The sequence below is a fragment of the Lagopus leucura genome, unplaced genomic scaffold (assembly GCF_019238085.1).
Source record: "Lagopus leucura isolate 7727_CA_CO unplaced genomic scaffold, USGS_WTPT01 Super-Scaffold_100002, whole genome shotgun sequence".
NCBI classification, from domain to species: domain Eukaryota; kingdom Metazoa; phylum Chordata; class Aves; order Galliformes; family Phasianidae; genus Lagopus; species Lagopus leucura.
In genome coordinates, this window is record NW_024962263.1 from 61,948,432 (window position 1) to 61,968,431 (window position 20,000).

Here is a 20,000-nt window from a genome sequence, read left to right on the forward strand (position 1 = left end):
AGGATAAATGTTTATCCTTTAGGGATTAAAATATAATTTTTTTAAAAAATGAGTTTAACCTAACACTCTTACATCAATCTAAGAGCTATGTGTGTCTGATTTAAAAGTATCCTTGAGTGTCACGTCAAACATTGATAGTGGGGAAAAAATCATCCTGTGTTTATTTTCTAAAATCAGTGAGTGGAATTTGCATTAACAGAAATCAATTGTACTATAGCACAGATCAATTTGGTCAGTTCATTGTAAGCTTTTCCTAAAAGTTCTGGATGTATTCAAAGTATAGTCCTTGAAGTCTGAGAGTATTTATAAAGATTTAAATATTCTTTAGTTATAAACAGGGAGGATATCTCAACTAGCACAAATGAATTATGGAATACAGAGAAATATATTCAGAAAAATCTGTAATATGAAAATTTGTCAAATAAAATGGGTATGTAAAATATTTTTTCCTTTAGGAATTAATACTAGCACAATTGAATTACTTGACCCAATTAGATTTAGACTGGATGTTCACATACATATGATTTGTTTTTGTAAGTGCACATATTTTGATATCACTATTCCTGAAACACTTTTAGAGCAGGCCATCTTATTGATTTTTTTAATATCTGCATTCCACTTCTCTCTAGTTTTGCTGATAAAGACTGAGAGGGGATCTTATTTTAATGTTTATAAATATCTTAGGTGTGGGAAACAAAGGGACATGGCCAACTTCTTTTCAGTGGTCTGTGGGGAGAGGACAAGGGGAAATGGCCACAAACTGGGGCGTCGGAAGTTCTGCACCAATATGCAAAAGGACTTCTCCACAGCAAGGGTGACAAAGCACTGGAACAGGCTTCCCAGAGATGTTGTGGATTCGCCTTCTGTAGAGCTATTCAAGACCTGCCTGGATACCTAATCTGCTGTAGGGAGCCTGCTTTGGGGCTGCATGGGGGCTGGATTTGATGATCTCTGGAGGTCGTTTCGAACCCTTACAATTCTATGATTCTGTGATTTCGACCAGCATGATGGTTTGGAGGTTTCCAAATAATATCACAGGAAATTTGAGATTTCTTCACATTGAGGGCATATAATGTCTTGGTGTGAGCTACATGTAAAAGTCTGTATCATTACATGATAAATGAATAATGGTGATGCTCCTTGTTCAAGTCCAGTAAGTTATCATCCAAGGACCATATTCTGCTAACCAGAGCCTTGCAAAAAATACCTTCTTCTTTGACAAATCTTGCAAGCATTTTGATGTTCTTTGGAGAATAATGTGCTACCCAAACCAAATATAGATCAGCAGGGATGTTGTGAGAGAAGAACAACAGCTTAAACAGAATATAAATAAATAAAAACATCACCTACCAACTTTGCTTTTATTTTCGTGGACTGGGAAGTTGAACTGGATTGTTGAACATGGTACATCAGGAAGCTCCTTTAACGCTGAATTGTTACTTACAGATGAATTCTGAAGAGAAATATTGAAGAAGCAAATGAATTTGTTCATAATTCTCTCTCTTTTTTGGAGATGCTCTCTGGTTCTAAGGTAGCTCAGAGGAAAAGAAAAAAAATTAGGCCTATTATCATAAGGATAAAAGTTTGCTGATATCTTTGGTCCTCTCATAGACCTCATAGAAGTGAGAAGCTGCTTTGTGTACTTGTAATTCCTCAACACTTCTGTAAATGCCAGAAACTATCTGGATTTTACTGTAAGTTTTGTGTTTTTTTAATTTCCCCAATTGTATTGAATGGGAAAGAACACATCACACAGTAAAAATGCAGTCACACCTTCATTATTGCTCAGAAGAGACCTACCAAGTGTCAAGAGACCTACTGAGCTGATGCACACCTGAAAGTTTGTGAAGGCAGAGTACACTTTTTTTAAGGCCTATCACAAACACAACATTGCATATGAATAAATCATATTGATTATGTTAGATCTGCTAGTACAGCTTTAAAAACACAGCACAACTAATAGTGGACACTCAGTTCTTCCATCAAAGATTATATTATACTTTTTAAAAGTTTGTCTGTTCTAAGGAATTACATGTGTTATTACACACACTGTTTTACAGATGACATTTCTGTGGGTGGATTTTTCTTGATGTTCTCTTCTAATTCTGTGTTACATTAGGCTTGAGATGTCAGCAAGGATGTCCTTCTATGCAAAAAGAGAGTCTATTTTAACTCTGTGTTGGTGTTGATTGCTCAACGTGTTTTTGTGATGCTTCAGTCAAATCTTTCATCTGAACGTCAGGGACATTGTTTATATATTGCAATGGTGTTAAAGTGATATATTCTAAGATAAATAAGTGAGCTGTCTAACGTATGGATAAATGAGTACCTGGAATTACATTTGTGGCTAAATGTACCTAACAGACCAACAGCAGTTTTCTTCTCAGTGGTAATATCTTATGGAATAATTGGTAACACATTAGAAGACTGAAATCTTGTATGATCTCCAAAGCAAAGATTACTGACAGTGCAAAGTATGTTTTTTAATTTTTTTTTTTTTTGAGTTTCTGACCTGAGAATACAATGTTTTTTTTGTTATTGTTGTTTTTGGTTGTTGTTGTTGTTTTTTAAAGGGTGAAAAAACTCATATCCTTATCATAAAACTTTTTAAGCCTGAATGATTGGAACTGAAAAAAAAATACAATACAATTTTGTAAATTTTGTTAATGATGAAGTAAATTCCCCATAGACCTGCGGATTTCTCAATTTACTTTCCATGGGAGTATGGCAGAGGAAATGAGTGGCACCTAACCTTTCCTTTGTTAGGTTTGCTAACCTTTGGTCAGGGGACCTCTCTTGATACCAGCTATCATAAGCCCAATGTTATAAATCTTAGCTGGAACCAACTATTGGACACAGATAGGAGAATGAGAGAGAAACTGAGGCAGTATGTAGATTTCAATAATTTAGTTAACAGCTTTGATGGGAATGTATTAGCTAATGTATTTTTAATGGGATATAATCAAACAGTGTAAATATTCATAATAGAATCTAGCCAATGTAAAACCTAAGCTTTCTCTGAAGGCTTAATTCAACCTAGCTGAGTTAAAAGGTTTTAAGTTGTGCTAGAAAACATGTCCTGATGTGTTAGAAATCTTCATCTAGAGAAATTCTTTAAGATTCACATAGATAGGAACTAGTAGCAGCTGCAGTGTCAAGAGCATAAGTGCTATCTACGAGAAAATTTGCTAAATAAGTGGGCAGCTGCTTTCAGTGCTAGCTGCCATTTTTCAGTGGTCTTCACAAGTGGCCATAAGTAGAAAACATTACTGTAGCCCTTGAGGGAAGTGCACAAGAGATGCTCATTTGAGGGCATTAGGGCTGATTGTACAGTAGGTGCCTAAGGCGCGAGTGAGGTTCAGAGGAACAGCCTGGGCAATGGAGCCAGGGCTCTGCATCAAAACCTGCTGTTGTCAGGCAGCTGTGCCTGCTGGCTTAGACTGCTTCAGACTGTCACTGGGATCCTTAAAGGAACAAGCCTCCCAAAGGCAGCTTGGATAGGCGAAAAGGCTTCGTCCTTGTCATTTTTTTTTTTTTTATTTTTAATTTTTTAAATTTTTTAAAAAATTTTTTGTTTGTTTGTTTGTTCAGATGAAACAGAAAAAACAGCAGTCAGATATGCCATAGGGAAACACAGAGTTATGCTGAAAAGCTCTTATGCTTGTTCCTCTCTTCTGGATGTGCACAAATATGCTTTGTTCCCAGATATCCATACATACAAATGTAAAAACCCAAGAGCAAGTACACCCATTCAGCCCTGGAATGCATCTGTGCATTTCTCAGAGTGCTCTGGTGAGCTAGTTGTCCTACCTTGAGCCCTACACCCAACCCTGAGCATTTATCCAAACCCTAATTTCTTTAGGCAATAGGAGACCTGTATGATTCACTAGCCTTGTTAGAGTAATTAGAGAACTTTACAACAAAATGTCCAAAGTCACTGTAACATAACATATGGGGAAAGGGAGGAACAACAGAACACACTGGCCTAATAATTTCTTCTAGTCCCTCAGAGGTACTAGTTGTTGGAATAGTCTTCATGGCACTAACCACCAAAGTGCTTGAAATATTTGTTGGGAAGTAATAGATCCTTGCAGAGTTCACTTCCAGCACTCAAAAATCTGTCCACTTAGAAACAAGCATTATAACCTCTGGGACTGGTCTTGCTGTAAAATCAATATCTGAAGGTAATCACTTTATATCTGATGCATGAGCCAGAGTGATTTTACTGGCTGCCTGTTGTTAATATGGACCACTGCCTAATTGTCATTCCAGAAGAAGATCCAGATGTCCCTTATTCTCTCTCTCCAGCCCAGCGTGGTTTCATTACCCAAAAAAAAAAAATTCCTAAAAGGTGATATCATTTACTGTTAGAAGCTGAACAGGACAAAGGCCATCCCTCCTTGCACCTTTAGTTTCATGAGCAGATTTTAAAATTAACACTTCTCCTCAGCACATGTGATTTCACCTACTGGTCCACAGGCAATCCAATTTAAATATCCATGAGTTTGCCCTTAAAGTCCTCCATGCTTATGCCTTTTGCTGTAAGCTGTTCCTGTGCCTTCACATGTTGTAGCAGCAGTGTAGGACTTCTTTTCAGCATATTTGCTAGGGAGAGGAACAAATGTGCCATTTGACTCCCAACTTCAGCAGCAGTATGCCACAGGTAGTGCTCAAATGCCAGCACAAAAGGTACCAGTGGGAGAGGTGAAATTTGTAAACTGAACAGAAGACTGAGTTTACATTATTAGCAACTGAGTTGAAGCATTTATTTTTCTTTTTAAGATGTTATTTCTATTCTTCACATGGAAATATTCTGGTAATAACCATGAGTCTAAATTCCCTGCAAATACAAGGAGATCTTCAAGTGTTTGAAGTCTACACATGTTTGCTGTAAAACACTCCATAAGTGTAATGTAGCACTTTGTATTGTTTTTCAGAAATGTTACTGCTTACATGACAATTGCTGTTTATTTGTTTGGAGTTGTTTTGTTATGAAGCATGCAGAAGTGCAGCCAACTTGGATAGTAGCTTTTAATCCCAGGAGCTACCCCTCTGTATACTTACTGAGTTTGCGTTTGTTCCTCTTATTTAACTGGCTGCTGAGATTAAGGCTTTTCAGGCTTTCATTTGCTGGAGATACCTGGAACCCTAATAAACCTTTCTAGCACTTCTGTTAGAGAGAATTTCTTCAAGAAAATATTTTCTTCCCTTCCAGTACCATCACCTGTACTCCTCCTCTCCTGTTCTCAAAGCAAGACTGTTTAAGTAGCAGTGAGGAAAAGGTTGTTTTTGCAAGGATTACATTTTTTTCCTGAGTTTTTTTTCTTCTTATTTTTGGCCAGCTAAGGAATACAGGTTGCATACTGTTTCTGTTAAAAAAGCCTTTATATTAATTTTAAAAGTTGTAGGACAAAAGACTTCTCTTAAAGGTAAGGGAAATGTGCTTAATACGTACTCCTGAGCTTACTGTATATTTAAAGTAGATATATACCTTGCTGCTATGAATCTTTGACTAAGTGCCAAATGTTGCATTGCCAAAAGGTATAGCATTTCATTTATTTCTTTAGGCTCAATAGCGGTTACTGGTAACATGTGTTTGTAGGGTGTCAGTTCTGATGGAATTTTTTTGCTTGGCCTGTTTCCAAGTAATGTTGGTATGTGTTTAAAATGCTTTAAAAATAAATCAGACTTTTGTGTTTCTGCAATAGAAATTCCAGGCAGAGTGATAAAGTGGGATTCTCTTGCCATCATGATCGTTTTTGCTCTATTTTGTTTGTGGGGAAGTACTCCGTTCTTTTGGTTTGCTTTTCAGTAGGCTGAAAAAATACAGCAACTATAGATAAGTACTCAGGACAAATGTCTACTAATTTAAAGAAACTTGTAAATAAGAAATGTATTGTTCTTTTCTCTGTGTTAGAAAAATGCTTTTAATGTTGCTTTCCTCAAACAATTATTCTCTACCAGATGTGATATTTATGATGAAGCCTTTACAAATTAACTTTTGTGGCTCTGAAAGTTTTCTCTGTTCCCTTTTTGAGACAGAGACCTAGCAGAGATCACTCCTTTTCACACAGAGACCTCATGTTGATTGCTGTGCAAATGTAGGATCTCTTACAGGAGATACACATTGTATATGCCATGGGTGTCCAACGTTTTTGGTTGCCTGGGCTGCATTGAGTGAAGAGGACTTATCTTGGGCTGTAGGTCTCTCCAAAAGTAATACCTCCTATTTATTTCCATGGAAAACACAACAGAATACAATAACACTGTTTGATTGACCAAATTATCAACAAAACATTATTTTTAGCTATGCATTTTTTGCCAGCAATGAACAAGAGCCTGCATGCTGTGCTTGTAAAAATCTGAACCAGCAGAGGGGAACTGAAACGCACCGCTTAAGCACACCACCCACCACATCACTGTGCCAACATCCACTGTTTGGTCTCTACAGACATTCAGTAAGTGTTGATGAATGTCAATGAGTGCAATTTTTTTTCCTCATGGAGGAATTCAATTCCACACTTTTGCATCATATGCACTTCCATGTCAGATGCCATTTTGTCAGACTGTCCCTTTGCTGCCGTCTGTCACACGATGACAAAATGTAACCGAATACTGGTGGGAAGATTCAGACTCTACAGTCATACCACCAGCATCCGCCTCTGATTTTGTAGGCCAATATTATAACACAGGAGGCATTACTTTTGGAGCAGCCCTCCTAAAATATATAATACAGTTTATTTATATAAAGCAACAAAACTTATTTTAATTTTTAGTGACTTTTATTACAACGTATAAAAAAGACCAACAAAAACATAAAACCAGCGGGATATGTGACCTTGTTTTTGTGACACTAATGCATCATTATCTGGTTTGATGGCAATGGCTGCAGTTATTTGTGAGTTCTGTGCTTCACCCTTGACCACGGTTGCTCACAAATCTACGTACTGCCAAAAAACAATGATGCAAATAAGACATGACAGTGATGGGAGGGATATTTCTCTCTGGTAAGAGAAGTCTTATAAAAGTTCGGTAAAGAAACATGATCAAATTTTTAATTACAAATCTACACATTCCGTTTGAAAATTCACAAGTAATGTATTTATGTTGATTGAAAATGGAGTTGCAAATAAACCAGAAATTGATTTTTTTTTTGGCAATTTTGAAACCTATTCTCAAATTCCTTTATCAAAATGGAAAGCATGGCTTTGTATTTTTTTGCTTCCTGCTGGACTATGTTTAGGCAGTGTATCAGACTCCATAAACTTATTTGCCATGATGTGTACTGGCACTGCACTGCACCCCATAGCTTGGTTTCAGCCCAGATGGGGTTAAGAGCGTACTGAATTTTCATTGGTGCTGAGAGGTTGTTGGGCTAGAGCTGTCACCATGATGGCACTGGGCAGCAGGAACCACACTGAGTTATGCTGGGCCACATGTGGCCCATGAGCTGTGATTTGGACATGCTTGGTATATGCAGTAGCTAAAGGACATTTAAAAGCACCATTCCTCCTAAGTCTGTAGGGACTCTCAAGTAAAGGGAATAAGGCTGTGAAAAATTCAAGTTCGTGGGTCCTCAGGATGTTGTAGCCAGCAAGAACCCCCTGTAAGTGGAATTCAGATGCCTGCCGGGAGCAGAGTTTCTGCAGCAGTACTGCAAGCCTCTGATCTCTGCATGCTTTCCCCAGGTGACAAACTTCCCCTTCGCTTTGTGGGCATCTGCTACCCTGGGCTCTTTCTCCTGTGGATGAATATAAATCTCGCAGCTGGGTAAGGCGGCCAGCTTAAGTTTGCCAGCACTCTGTACCAGCTGTTCAAAAGAGGCTGCTTAATGCGGATGCCCTGGATCATGTACCTTACACCTTGCTTACAGAGGTGCTGAGCACCTGCAGGTACTCATCTGCTTTGTTCAGTCTTTGTGAAAACTGGGCCTGGGCTGTCTCAAGCTGAGCCTCTAAAGCTGAAATCCAACCCTCACTGCCCTCACTCCTCGTTCCTCCCCCCCAAAAAAACAGTGACTGTTTTTTTGAAAATAACAGGGACAAACATGAGGTATTGATAAGCCTGATCAAATTTTTGTCAGTTATTCTGAAAGCAGACAGATTGACATATAATAGAGTTTGGCTTGGCAGGTAACTTCTTGCCTTTCTTCAAGTGAAGATATTTTATTTTTTGAGGATAGATTTATTGTTATTATGTGCATTGGTGGCTTTTTTAATTTATTTTTTTCCAAAGGACATTAGAATTTAGAATCGCTGTACAGTTTTACAGTGTATAATCCATAAACTATTTATAAACTGTAGTGATTTTGAAAAATAAGTATTCAATATTTAGCATTTACTTTGTATACACAGTAGCAAATACTACTACATTTGCTTCCAAGTTTCATGGTATATCTGGAAGCTTGATAATAACAGTTCGTATTTTCTTACCAAACTGATAATGTGTTATTAATTCAGATTAAAAAAAGAGGTAGCTCGACCAGATTCTTCTGTTTTGTCCCAGGTTTGAAATTTTATGAGAACCAGACTACACATTCCTCTGCTGTTAGACAGTATTATTTTCAGAGATGCTAACCTGTTAGTGATTAGCCCAGACTGGTGTCTTGAATGCTTGTGGTATCAGAAAGCTCTTCCCTGAGGACTTCTCTGGTCTAAAGAGAATTTCCACATTTGAGCTTGAGAAAGATGGCCTGAACAAGGGTGTATTCCCAACTAGGGGTCAAATCCCATGAGTCCATGGGAATTTTGCCTGAGTTAAGACTGCAGGATTTGACCCTTCAGGATTTATTTGTTTCTTGTACAGATGTTTAAGTCATTTAAAATTTTTGTGGTTAAGTGTTCAAAGAATTAGCTGCCTAACAGACATTTTGCTTCTAACCCCAGCTAATTCACTGCCTCTGCTCATTGGTGCCTTCGTACTTAGCTCATCCTATATGGCAAATTAAGGAAAATTCAGGCCTCCAGTGAAATGATTATCACTGAAAGTAAATTATAAAATATCACAGACTCCACGTGGCCAAAAGGTCATTTTATATTTATTTGTAGAAATAGCTATCACCTTTACAATATTACTGTTAGTAGTACTAGTAGGCAATTCATTTTCTATAATTGTATGTTTCTCTGTGTAGGATTCTGCCCAACGATCCTGATCATTACTTCTGTATGTTCTATTGCTTTTACCATGAATGTGTATTTTTATGAGTGCATCTATGAACATTTAATAGGGGCTTGCTCCATCAGGTCAGGCACTTGAATGGGCCCAGGGAGGTGGCTGAGTGTGGGAGGCTGCAGCAGGCAGGACTTTCATTGTCCCCAAAATAAAAAAGTTTGTATGGAGAGACATTATCAAAAAAAGAGAAGAGGTAGCAAGTCCAACAGTAAATTTTGTTTAATAGTAAAGAATGTAGTTGTTGATTTGGAAGGGCAGAAGAGAGAAAGAGAATGAAGTGAAAATCTGCTGACTGATAGAGTTTAATTTCTTTTTCTCACTCACCTGTTGTCCTGAAAATGGAAACAGATTCATTTCTGACGTCTGTTTTTTCCCTTCCCTAGGAAATGTTGATATTTGCTATGGCATCCATAAAACTTTTCACCACCCTGCTGTATGCATTTCATAACTGGTCACAGGAAATGTCTTTCATAATTTTTCTGCAGTCACAATACAGGAGAGGACACAACACTAGAATGCCATTTGCTTCTCTTAAGGACAAAAGTAGACAGAAGCTGCATTTCTAAATTGGGCACTGTGTAGTTTTACTTATTGATTTACAGCACTTATTATCAGAGTAGAACACTGTAATGAACATAGCTGAAGACTGAACATTTGTTGAAACATGTCTAAGGTATTTCTACACGTTGCTTGAGGGATGAATTAATTTATATAATGTTTTACTTTTTAAATAAAACAATTTATTATAGAAATCAAAATGTCAAATCTAAAAACTCTTATCTATGAACTCTCATAAATTATTTCCTTGAAGCTTTCTTGGAACAAGACTGCTCACATGGTTCTCCCTCAAGCCTAAATTACACAAACAATAAGTAACAAGTTATTGTAAGTGTAATGGTAATTAACCATTTAAAAAAAAAAAAAAAAAAAAAAAAAACCTTAGCTATTTTGATTTTAGTTGATTTTCCCTTTAGGTAAAAGCAAAAATCTCTGCTCTGGATTTTTAGGTTTTCATCACTTCGAGTTTTTCAGCCTTTTTTTTTTTTTTTTTGCCCTTTTGTCCTTCATTTTTTTAAGTGGCCACTTACCTGTGTATGTCATTAGATGAGTGTCTCACAGGTGTTATTAGCCTCCTGTGTTCTCACAAGTTTTTGGCAGCAGCAGAATGGTGATTTCTGTTTGCATGCTGGTGAGGTTATGGTGATGAGCCGTTAAATAAAATGATCTGTCCCCAGGCCAACCAGTTGATTCGTTGCCAAACAGTAATCTGGTACAATTAAGTATCAAAGATTGAAGTATGCCATTATTGCAAAAGATCTGACTGCAGCCACCTGGAAAAGCAGAGAACTGAAGAGGGGAAGAGTGATCAGGACATTTATTTTCACTGGAGTATACTCATTTCATTGGGTTTGTTTGAACATATGGGATATGGATATCCATAAATTTAAAATTAGCATTTAAATTTTCAATTTCAACTTTAATTTCCTTCCCAAGCCAGGGGTTGACACAAGAAAGAGATGAAAGTAGCAACAAACTGTCTCAATTTCCAAGACTATTTTTGCTGTTCCTGACTAATTCTCATATTAGAACTCAAGATTTTATGGTCCTATTTCAATTTTTGTCCCCCAATAAAAGCTCTTGTGGCAGTTGCCGCTGTACGTCTGCACAGATTTGTGTGATTCATTGGTGACAACATAGACAAAAATGTATCAAATTATTTAGCAAATATATTTTTTTACAGTGTAACTTAGAGCAGAGAATGCTAATTCTTTGGTCCACTACTGTCTCAATTTTGTCTCCATAACTTCACAATAATAGTTTTTAATTTGTCCAAAGCACACTGAATTCTGATGGGTGGAATTTTACTAGGGTATGTCTTTTCTAGCCATAACGACAGTAGCACTGCAAAACAAACCATATCTAACGTAAAGTCTTTTTAAAGTACTGTAAATAGAGGAAATGGTCAAACATGTTACGTATTTGAATATTTTGCAGCTACCCACAGCTAAGCAGACAGCAAATCACAGTTAATGTACACAAAGGAGTGTTTCAGATCTTATTCATGTATAACAGCTGAAGAAAACCCAGCCTTTTGTTACTAAAATACGTTCTGATCTAGATTAACTTTGTAGGTTCAAGTGTGAAAGGGAAGAGCAACTTGGCCTATTTCTTTCCTGTAGGAACTTAATGATAGAAGCCCATAAAATCAGAACAGTCTCCACATTTATAACATCTGAGGAAATCAGAGAGTATAATGATATTAAATGAGCATTAACACAGTCTTCTGAAGACAAAGATGGTATATAGGTTTTATTTTTGGAGAAACTGAGTTATAAGATTACCAAATTATTTGTTATCTTTTAGAGCTCAACTGCAGATGAAAATAGCATTCAGGTTTTCCCAATCCTATTTTCCAGCTATAGGTCCTCTTTCTAAAAAGCACTACATCATAGTTTTGAGAAGGATAAAGGATTTGGAGGGGGATAAGGAAAAATCTTTCTAGTTTCGGCAGGGGCTGCTTAAAGATCTATGGATGCCAAATCTCTCCCTCTGCAAAAATGAATGAAGGAAACAACCAGGAAAATTGAAAGTATTTTAAAACAACTTGGAAAAGTTAAAAGAAATGCAAAAGCACAATGAGTAAATACTAGCAAAAGGAAGCAGGGGAAATAAGAATAGCTTTTCAAATATATTGGAGAAAAAAAAAAGAAATAATGAAGTGAAAAAGCAAGCTCAGTAATAAATGAAGAGGGTGACAAAATGAAGGCTACTTCTGAAATGGCCAATGCACTGAGCTACTTTCAAAATCAGTCTTTGACAAGAAAAATAAAGGAGTAAGGACATAATAGACCAAGTAATTAAGACCTTTTCAAAATAGTTGTTGCTGGAAAAGTGTAAGGCAATACTTAGAAAAGATGGAATAAATGCAAATCAGCAGGTCTGGATGATAAGCATAGTATGGTCTTAAGAGACATAGATAATGAATTTACATAATCACTAGTAATTATTTTTGAAAAGTAATTGAGGAATTATCATAGGATTGTGAAAAAGAAAATCTAGTGCCGATCTTCAATAAAAGAAGAGTAATTCTGGTAATTACCATAAGGCTGCCTGTTGTTATTTATAATGTCTTGGGTGTGATACTGAAGCCACAAGAAACTATCGTTCTCTCAAAGCAATTTAACTTACTACTTGGTATGACTTAGTCAAACTAGTTGATCTGAAAGGAAAGTGGCATAAAGCACAAGAACAGTAGGAATATTTATTTGTGTGTGTTTGTGTGGGTGGTTCATTTTCTATATGTACATATCTTCATGATTGCATAAAGATTTGTGGTCATCTCGAAGTAATGACAGTGATTAAGAAATAAGATAACAAATATTATTGTTCCTACACTGAAGGTTTTACCTTGTACTTTCTCTTTTTGCCACTTGCTAAGTCCAAAGGCATTTTCAGGAGGCCAGAAATATCCAGGCAGATGCAACTTTCCCTATTGTCTGCCCCCTCTGACTGCCTCATTTGGAGGCAAGTTAGATGACTCTTTGACCAGGATTTGTTCCTGAACCACACACATGCTCACAGTATGGAAAGAAAAGCAAGCTTGTGGGCCAAATAGCAGTAATGTCTTCTGGAATTGTTATCCTATAGTTTCTTGAGTGGATAGTCTGATGGGACTCCCTATTACTCCTCCTGACACCTGATCCCAGAAGGGTGTACCCAGGGACTTTTAAGAGAAAGGGAATAAAGAGAGACCATGCCATCTAGTGGAATCCCTCCACTTTTTCCACCTCTTCTCTGAAAAACATGGAGGACATAATGGGTTCTAAAGGTCCAAGTGAACAGAGAAGAAACACAGTACTACAGAGTGGAATAAATTAATTTAAAAACACAAAATCAGGCAAAAATATTCAAAAATTGTAGTTTAATTAAGAAGGAAAAAGCCTAGATCTTCACTTGTATGTAGAGATTGATAAAGAATTTTAGAAAAGTTTTTGTGGAGCTGAGGAACCAAAATGAACTGAAGTATTCCAGTATTGCCATGTGAATTTTCCAGTTGGCACAAATCAAACTGTATTCTGGGAACGAAGTAATTTGCTCAGAAGTGTTCTGCAGATGTCAGTGAAAGACCCAATTTGTTGACCATATGATTAAGTAAAGGGATGTAAACAGATCATTCATTAAATCGACAGGTTATACTAAAACTGGGAGGTGCTACCAACACCAGTGAGGACAGAGGGAGAAGATATGAAAAGAAGTGAGGACAGGTTAGAAATATGGACAGGAAATCACAAAATGGGATTCAACCTGGCAAATGGAATCTGATACATCTGCTGAAATAATAATGTGAAATGCAGGTACTGAGCAGAAGAAAGATGCTTTGGAAGGAATTGGTGTTAAAAAAAATCGTAGAGGTGGTAGTGGGCAGCACATTGCATATGACTTTGCAATATGATACAACCAGCTTGTGCCCTTCTTCAACAGTTCTGCACTTGCTTGTGTCATAACATAAACCAGAAATCGAATATACCCCTTCCTACATATACAGTGAGACCACATGTAAAATACCACACACAGCTTTAGGTATGTCAAAAAGCAATAATAGGTGTGAATAGGTGTATTAATTGTAAGCTCTCACACTGAAATGGCACTGGAATGGCCTGCCCAGAGAGGTGGTGGAGTCGCCATCCCTGGTAGTGTTCAAGAGGCGTCTGGATGACATGCTGCGTGATATGGTTTAGTGCTAGTGGTGGCAATGGGGATGAGGAGATGGTTGGACTAGATGATCTTGTAGGTTGTTTCCAACCTTGTGATTCTATGATTTTATGATTCTATGAAATGTGAGTGGACAATGAAGCATATAATGGGAAGCTATGCTGCACAGATGGGTGAATACTGATATCTTTTTCAGCTTCAACTTTCATGGTTCTGTACAAAGGAAGTAAAACGAGTAGTAGTTATTGTTTAACCAAGTATCTTTGCACATTAAGCATGTTAATTTCAGATTTTTTCTGGATCAGATATTTTGTTAGCCATGACATCTTGGCACCAAACTAATCATAGCAGACTGCCCTGAGCCCAAGTGGTTCAGTTCACTGCAAGGTGATCTGCAATAAAATGTGTTAGATTTACTCCCTGAGACAGTTGCTTTAGAAGACTACCCAGAAAATAAGACCATCTTAAGGCATCCTTATCCTTGCCTGTGTTTTTAGATGTTTGGATATTAGCAGTTTGAGTATTTTTCAACCATCCACTCAAAAGTCAAATTTCATGTGTGCATACACAGAAACACACTCTGATACATGCCTCACTCTCATGTATTTATCTAGTGAAATTTTATAATTTACTCTGTAGTTCGAATAGGTGGTTTACCTTTTTACTCAAGTCTGTTCTTCTGGAAGAGGGCTGCCCCTGGCAGAAGCAGAAATACAGGGAATACCATTCTTACAACAGCGTCTCCTGAAGAAAGATGAAACAGTTGCTAATAGCCCTTCAATAAGTAGAGCTGTTGCTCCAGGCGTGTGTGGGTACTGCAGACTTTTTGATTTGTATCCAGCTGTTTTTATCTGCTTTTAGTGATTCTAGAAAGCCAACTGGCTCATATTTGCCTGAGCCTTTTTGCCAGTTCCCTGTTTCTTACATCCAAAAGTATGTTTATGACCTAGAGGTCATACGAAGAGTCAGGTGAGATCCTGGGCTGCCAAATAAGTATATCTGCCTTACCCATGTCCTTCACAGAACTGGAATTATTTAGATGTTATCTGCTATAGCTTTTTTCATGTCACACCAACCACTGTAAATCTAAGCATGTTTATTGACATATTAATAAGACAACAATATAGAGAAATACGTAGTTCAGTCTTTTACCATAGAAGCATACAGAGGTTTTTAGTTACTTGTGTAAGTGAAAATTCATTTTTATTAAAATGAAAGGATCTACTGCTCTCTCTTTTACTTTATAAAAATACCTTTAATGTCAGCAGGGAAAAGTACTTGCTTGCTGACCTTCTGTGAAGTTACCAGTACAGTTGTCTGCTCTCTCTAACACCAACCATATTTGCTACTAAATGAGCCTAGCTTGAAGTCTTATAACATGTTGCTTGATAAAGAGCATACATGGGATTTCATCATCAAATGAATATTGCATTTAGGAGGTTCTACTAGTATAATGGCACTTTACCATGTTGACTTTTTTTCTCACCTAATTAGGTATATTAGCAGTGCACTTATTAAGACAGAAGGAGAATCTTCAGGTCAAGTAATGTGGTTATATGTTTATGTATACCAAGATAAAATCATGGAAAGGATGAAAATCCCAAAGGAATAAATTGTAATTTCCAACAATTTCTTTTTTTTCTTTTTTCTTTTTTCTTTTTTCTTTTTTTTTTTTTTTTTTTTTCTATCTAGAAGTTGCAATGAGCATTTGGAAAAGGTTTGCAAACTCTTTATCACAGTACTTGTTCTACATTTGTGTTGATCAGTTTAAAGAGCTTGGGTCCCACCTCCTGTGTTGAATACGCATCTTAATGCCTTGTTAAATCAGCTTATTAAACCAGTTCTTGATTTATTGTGTTCGTGTAGAAGTTTCTGATGTTTGAAAAATATAGGCTGGTGTGCACATGCAGCATATAGTATGTAGTATCAGAACTGGGCTGCTAAAGTTTCCTGTTTCTCATCGCGGCTAAAAAGCTACAATTGCACAAATTGTACAAAATGCAGAGGGATGGATTTTAAAGATATAGTTCAACTACAGAAGAAAAATAGTAAAAGCACTCTGAAGTTCTGAAAATCTGTCCATACAGATACCTTAACTCATGCTGCTTGCCAGCTGCACACTGACAAATGTAAGGGTGGGAGGAGTTGTCCCCGAGTCTTGGGTTTTCCAGTCTCCCACTTCAGAGGCATACAGGTATACGCTGCCTGCATGAGTGACAAGTGGTAAATAAGAATTCAAGAGTATGATGACCACTGTGCATCTCCGTATATATCCATCCTGTAGACATAAATAGCTTGCCTAGGTTTCTTTGGGGGTTAGTGATGATCTTAACCAAGGTGAAAAAATTGAAAATAATAAGAAGGATTGATGCAGTTCTGGGATGGCTTGGCAACCCATGCCAAAATAAAACTGTAACAAATAAAATGTCATGAATAAATAGCTACTTTGCAAGACATTGCAACATAGTTTTGTAATGTCTTTATTGTCCTGTTTTTTCGATATTTTATCAAGTAAGAGGCTGCTGTCATTTCTATGAAATTCTTATTTTTCATGCTAGTTTTAGGAAACTGAGGCAAAGGACAGACATCATACATAGCAGCCAAGTAGTTTCTCTAAAAGCAGATTGCTTCTGTTGATGCAAGTATCTTAACTTTCCAGATACAGTTAAAAGTCTTGGTAGTTTTCCTAGCTTTTTAATCTATCTTGCTTCTACCATTTCATGCAAGGTACAGTAAATGGGTGAGAAATTAAGTAAATACCCATGGGAGGATCAAAATAATTTATACTACTCCACAGACATTTCAAGTCTTGCAGTGTCTGAGCAACCGCTTGCTGAGCTGAGTAGCTCAAAATGGTAAAGCATGATCCATAAATCAGAAATCCAAGTCAGAGTTTCTGAAAAAACATTATTTTGCCAATGTTTTTATTAAAAACAGTACAAAATATGTAGTTTAACATAGGTCTTTTGCAGGCTTCAAGGAATGTGAGGATTTTAATAAAACAAACTTCATTTGTTTTAGTGTATTTAGAAAGATATGGAGTTATCAAGCTTTCTAATAATGGTAATGATTTTTATGCAAAACATTTTGCACAAAATCAAGAGCTTACTGGGTACCTGAAAATATAGTGACTATCAAGCTGTGACGTATTTGTTTTAGAGGAATTGTACATGCACATGATGTTAGTGATACTAGAGAATGAACACTCTTGGCAGTCAAAATCTCGTCTTCATATATGGTATGGATATAAAACACATTTCTGTATAGCATTATATTTCAAATGGAGTTTCTAGACCATTATCTCCAGCGAAGAGTGAGACAGTGATTTCCCCATATCTCAATCCCCGATGAAGTACTATATTAGTGCCAGATAAGGTGTTGGCTTTTTTATGATGTGAACGCCTCTGTAAAAAAAAAAAAAAAAAAAAAAAAAAGTCTACAAATTAGTCTTTAGGCCAGTGAACAATTATTATAGGGTAACAATTTTAGTTAATTATTCTGGACATTTTCATTTTGAGGATAAAGGGCACCAAGTGGTAAAGTTTCCATTATCAAATGCAGACACCATGGACTGCGATTTGAATGCCAACTTATTTACAGGTATTTATTTGACTGATAGAAAACATGAACTTTCCCTCACAACTGCAAGACAGCAAGGAAATTATGTTTATTCTGCTTTTTCTTATGCAATGTGGCTTGTGACTCTTAATGACTGACATCCAGCTGCAAGCATATAAAAGGATGGGTATGAAATGATAAAATCAGGAATGTGATTCAGGTACCATTTAGGATAGAAAATGCAGAATTTTAAAATGCTTTGTGGTTCTAACAGTAATGCTGCCTTCATTACTACTGTACCTCAAATCAGCAGAGAGAAAAGCTTCTGAAATTAAGATTACCCATAGGATTTGTAAATCAGATTGATGGAAGTAATTGGTAAACTGCTTAATCAAGCCTTGCTTGGAGGTGAATAAGGACTGCAGGATAGAAAATGCAGGCTGTATAAGTAACCCAACAAGTCAGTAGAGTTCTTTTTTTCTGAAAGAAACAAAGATAGCAGTAATTAATGACCCTGACTCTGTGCCAAAAAAGCTTTCTTCTGACAACTCCAACTTAATTAAAACTTAAGACATTTCAATGGCCTCAGAAAGCCCCTGATGGGGTGAACTCTTGCAAACTCGTGAGAAAATTTTGTAAATTAAAGGAAAAGATGTGTGTTGCCACTGGTGCCATGACTCTAATCCCTGGCAGTCAAAGAATCTATTTAGCCAAAGCCTTTTCTTTTAACTGGCTCACACCTGCAGGCTTACTGGCACTTCCTCTGTACCAGAGAAGGCAGTTTTTGTGTTTTACGGAAGATCAGATAATAGGAGTCTTGCTGTTACTTTTGTTTTTGTTCATTGTTCATTAGGCTGTGAGTGTTGCAGGCACACTTGATATGCTTGGCTAGCTTGGGGAGAGCATTGGCTGAATGCTTTAGGTGGTGCAACATTAGTGAGGATGGGCTGGCAAAAGAAAAAGTAAGTTTAATACAAAAGTACTTCAAATTAAAATCACAGCTGATGAAGCAAGCTGAAAGGCATAGCCTGCTGTTCTTCACACATCCAGGTTGCAAGGAAAAATATTCTGCACTGGATAGTGCTAGATTTAGACAAAAGGAAATTGGGCTTTCACATTCTCCTGGCTCCTTTTCATGAAAGTGATTTTTATTCATTATGAACCAACTGCTTTAAGAATCCTCCCTAGGTACATGGCATGGAAAGGAAAGCTCTGTTTACATTGCAAGGAAGCAGGCAATTTTGTGAGTTGACCTGCCTACTTTACTAATAAACATAGAATTAAATTCTAGAACTAGCATCAGTTGCATACTAATTGCTGTAAATGATTACTTGTTTTACATAAGAAAAAAGGAGCTCAATTTTATTTCTTCTTTTAGAAAGTGCTTTTGTGTACTGTATCATGAAATTGCCAGTTTTCTCCACTCCTCCTTTCAGTGGCCTTAGGCAAATGCCTGTATCAGAGGTAGTGGAGAAGGTAATATTCTGGATGGTCTTTGCCTTTTTGGATGTTACTAGGGAATGTGTTGTCTGATTGGCACTGAAAAGCCTTGCTCCTGTCAAGACTTACTTACATGTATTTTTCAAGTGTAGGAAAGGATATAGAGCTCAAGGTACTCATGAATCTCTTCCTTTGAACTTTTTTTGAGAGAGTTTTGATGAGTTTAATTATGATGTTTCTTTTCACATGTGATAATCCGTAACGTACAGATGCTAGGGCTGATATTTTCTTTTTTGGGGTGGCTGAGGGAAGAATATGGGAAAATACAGTCATAGATTTCTTTTTGTGTGGATTGGCATTTAATTTATCACATCAAGCTGACACAGAAATTAAAAAAGAAAAAAAAAAAAAAGAAGAGGGGGAGAGGAAAAAGGAGCCTGTAGGAGTTTACAAAAATATACTGTATGTGTCATATCTTCATAGTGTTGGAAAGATTCACTGACCAGTTTGTTAGTAACCACTTTCAGATGTTAAAATAGGGGTGGGGAAGATGGAAGGGAACAAGAGGGAGAAGAAAGTAGAAATCAGCATGTTTGATCTAATACACAAGCTATTGTCTGCAAGAATTTCAGGATACCAGCCGTGATCTAACTAATCTTAGTCCAAATAAATACCACCTGTACCATTTGATATCTAAAGGAAAAAAACCAATCCGTTGTAATGTATTAGAAAGAGTCCTAGAGTTGTGTGGAACTCTCATCATTAAAGTGATTGTTTTTGCATTATTTTTGGAATATATTTGTTGTGCCTGTGAAATGGAAGCACCTTAGTTAAACTGAAATCTATATATATTTTTAAATAAACTACTGTAATAGAATATGTTTGGGAGTTGTAAAAGTTTTCCATTGAAAAAATCAGAATTTAAAAGGATCCTGTTACATGCTGTGGGCAGAAATCAGAGTCAGAAATGCTTGTGAAAAGATTTTCTTTTTAACAAAAATTTGTTGCGGGTCACAGTAAATGGTTTTTAAAAAAGTTTCACATCATAGTGTCTGTTTTGAATTAGGTTAAACTTCAAATTAAGTTACTTAACATTTTAGTGTACCTAACATATAATT

General features: G+C 36.7%; 1 protein-coding gene across 1 annotated transcript in view; it reads left to right on the forward strand.

The window, feature by feature from the left end:
• ZFHX4 (zinc finger homeobox 4) overlaps positions 1–20,000 on the forward strand; it is a 151,299-nt gene that overhangs the window by 54,564 nt on the left and 76,735 nt on the right. The window lies entirely within an intron of this gene.